This window comes from Furipterus horrens, unplaced genomic scaffold (genome assembly GCF_987537825.1).
Source record: "Furipterus horrens unplaced genomic scaffold, mFurHor1.1.pri manual_scaffold_17, whole genome shotgun sequence".
Lineage (NCBI taxonomy): Eukaryota > Metazoa > Chordata > Mammalia > Chiroptera > Furipteridae > Furipterus > Furipterus horrens.
The window spans coordinates 48,753,463-48,756,830 of record NW_028327187.1 but is presented as its reverse complement, the minus strand read 5'-3'; the positions used below and the strand labels follow the sequence as shown (position 1 = coordinate 48,756,830).

The window sequence follows — 3,368 nt, the reverse complement described above, 5'->3', positions numbered from 1 at the left end:
AAAGTGCTTTTTAAATAGCACACACAAGACACACATGCCTTGGAATGGTAGATTTTGGTCTCCAAGCGGGAGGGTGCCAACTTTGTTCTTTGGACTAAACACATAGGTATGGCTGTAAACAGAGACCTTCCCCAACAAGTGGACCACCTCAGCATGGAGTGAAGGTGGACAACAGTGGGCGCTGAGATGCTTGAGGAGGTGCTGTGGGCATATCTGGCTTCCTGACTTGAAAGACTGAGCTGAAACTAGAGAAATAGACCAGCTCTATCTAAATCTAGAAATTCCCAGAGTAGCAATCACCAACTTCACCTAATTTTTGTGCCTCTGAGGAAGCTAGAAACCAAAAGCAGTGCTGAGACTTGCCCAAAGTTGCCCAGCTCTCTAAAGCCAGCAGCTGTAGCAGAAACTTGATCTTCAGCCTGAAGCATCACTAGAACTCAGTGTTCTTCCTGCTGCTTCAGGCCTACCAGCACCCCAGATTTAGTAGGAAATAGAGAGAAGGTATCTCCTTTTGAGTGAAGCCACTGTCTTGATAGTGGTTCTCAGTGTGGCCCAAGTACCTGCAGCATCAACATCACCCAGGAACATGTGAGAAGTGCCGATTACTCTGAACTTACTGGGGCTGGGGCAATAAGTTCTAATGGTGAGTCTTTATAAGCCCTACAGGTGACTGATACTTGCTCAAGTTTGAAAACCACTGGTATAGACTGAAAGGCAAAGCACCAAGTGCTGCAGACATCAGTATGTGTTTGAATAATCAATAGCACAAAGAAGAATAGTTTGAATAGGAAAGGAATGTGAAAAGGATTGCAACTTTTAAGCCACACCTGCATAGCAGCGTCACATTCAAGTACACATGACAGAGTCAAATAGACACACAGAGACTGAGAAGAAGAGTGTAGCTAGTACTTGTTCATCTGCACATGCATCAGAGATTGTGTACTTTTGCCAAGTCATCAGTTCTACAGTGACATGTCAGCTACTCTGCCTGGTGCTATGGAGGATGCATCCCTGCCCTTGGTGAAACTGCCACCAGGATTATAAAATTATTAAGTTGGAAGTGAGTTTAGAGATTACCTACCTCATTGACCACCTCTACCACACCCCTGGTGATGCACCTGACTGACACTGTACTGGCTTCAGCACTGAAGGGTCACAGTGATAGTGAGCTGAGCTTCCTGTAAGGAAGGATGAAGATAGGTAAGAGGAAAAAACACATGTACACGTAACTACAACAATAAAACCTAGCATAATTGCTAGAGCCAATGCTGTGAGAACACTGAGCCAGAAGGAGTGAATTTTAGCTGTGGGAAGTCAGGGGAGACTTCGTGGAGGAGGTGTTATTTGAGTTGGGCAAGATTTTAGCAGGCAAAGATGATAGAATAGGAAGGAAAGTTGTTTCCATATTTCCATAAACAAAAATATGGAGACATGAAAATGCAGGACAAATTTCAGAAAACATATTTAGGCAGCCTAGATAAAGAGCACAAGCTCTGAATGGGGCTGCTTGGCTTCCAACCCTGACTCTACACCTTACTAGCTTCCTAACCTTGGACAAGTTATTTAACATTGGCCTCTACTTCCCTACTAGGGAAATGAGAGTACTTTCTATAACATACTTCACTGGTTTGTGGGAAAGAGTAAATGAGATAATGATATGGAGTAACCAACACGGTATCTGTCACATAGCGAGCTTTCCAAAAAAAAATTTGGCTACCTTATTTCATATGTAACAGCAAATGAGGTGGTTTGTCTGGAGCACTGGGAATAGGACTGGGAGTGTTGGGGGGCAATCTTTGATAGTAGGTTGAGGAGTTGGGGTTGAATTTTAAACTAAGGACTTAGGGCTTTTATTCTGAAGGCAGGGGACATGTGTATTTTGAGGATGGATTAGAGCATGATGATAGGAGAAAGGAAGAGTAAAGAGGCCACTGTATATTAATGATGGCAATGGCAAAGGAACTAAAAGCAATCAAACAAGAATCAGGGTCAGAACAAGTAAATGTGAGTTAGTGCATGTCTGAACTGTATTATTCCACATAAACCTGACCATGTTAACAGTATGTGCATGTGCATATGTGTATAAAAATTAAATATATCTATAATATTAAATATGTATATATATTTATATGTATAAGTGTGTAAATGTATGTATATATGTTATATTTAATATATTAAATACTTAGGAAATGAAAATTAATGGTTGGAATGAATATTAGCTAATATTTTACAGTTCTGGTGTGAAAGACCATCCTTTTGTTAGCTTGAATTAATCTACGGGAAATACTGTGTTCTATAAAAACATTTCCTGAAACTGGCCTTTTTTGTAAGAAATGTTGTGATATATGCAATTCACACATTCTTGATAAATGTAAGCACGTTCTGTCCCACTGGCAGGGACCAAAATCTGTAATAAGGTAAGATTCCTTTGATGAGACATGATTAGAAATGGCAACGGAAGTGCACACTGGGTCCTAATTAAGAAATTTTATAATGGTTGTGTAAAAATACAAGTGCCATCCATTTGGACTTTGGCAATAACTAGAGTATTCTTCAGTTTCTAATCAGGAGGACTATAATTCAAAAGGTTTTCAAGTCCTGGTCCAGAGGGAATGATCTCATTGAATATTACTGAGTTTCTGCAAAGAGGAAAGACACTAACCCCTCACAAATATTTTATCATTGACTAACTGCAAAGATACTTTCATTAAAGCGGTCCTTCTGAGTAGGCTAATTTTCTCAAATATTAAGAAATAATAATACATGCAAAAAGCAAGTTGGAAGCACTGCCTTTGAACCTGATGTGTCTTGTTTGTAGCTTCACGGGCCAAGCAACAGTGCTAGAGCATAAGGACTTGTTATAACTGGGGCTCTTCAGCTCTCAACTGAACTTCTCTTTTAAAAACAAGGTACATTAAAAAAAAAAAAAAAAAGCAAGTTGGTTTGTCAGCATTTACAAAGAGCTTTGAAGTCCAATGACCCCTTTTCTACTTTCACCTTTCTTTCAGAATATATTCACAACACATACAAGTCTGAATCAGCCTCCTCTGTAAGAACCTTTGAAATAAAGCTGACTTTCTTTAGCTTCAGTGAGACAGATCTTTGGGTGCAAGGGGTTGTGGGGGCTGATGGTTGCTTCATGGCTGGGGAAACAGTTCTGCACCCAGCGGACTAAATATCATGAACCCTTGAGCAGCTCCCTCTCAGACATGCCAGGCTTCCCCTTCATCTGCTACTAGATGGAAACAGAACAGATCCATTGAAGTAGTTAAACTGACCAATTAAACTGACCCAAATTCTTTCAGGAAATGCAAAACCCTGCCAGCTGCCTCCTGGGATTAGCTTTAGTTTTTTTATTGCTCTCCAAC

At 40.4% G+C, this 3,368-nt stretch overlaps 1 non-coding gene across 1 annotated transcript; it reads left to right on the top strand.

The window, feature by feature from the left end:
- The first annotated feature begins 2,781 nt into the window (after positions 1-2,781).
- LOC149990967 (small nucleolar RNA SNORA50) lies at positions 2,782-2,917 on the top strand. Its single transcript, XR_016508793.1, has one exon. It is a non-coding gene; the product is annotated as a small nucleolar RNA SNORA50 (small nucleolar RNA).
- Positions 2,918-3,368: the final 451 nt, after the last annotated feature.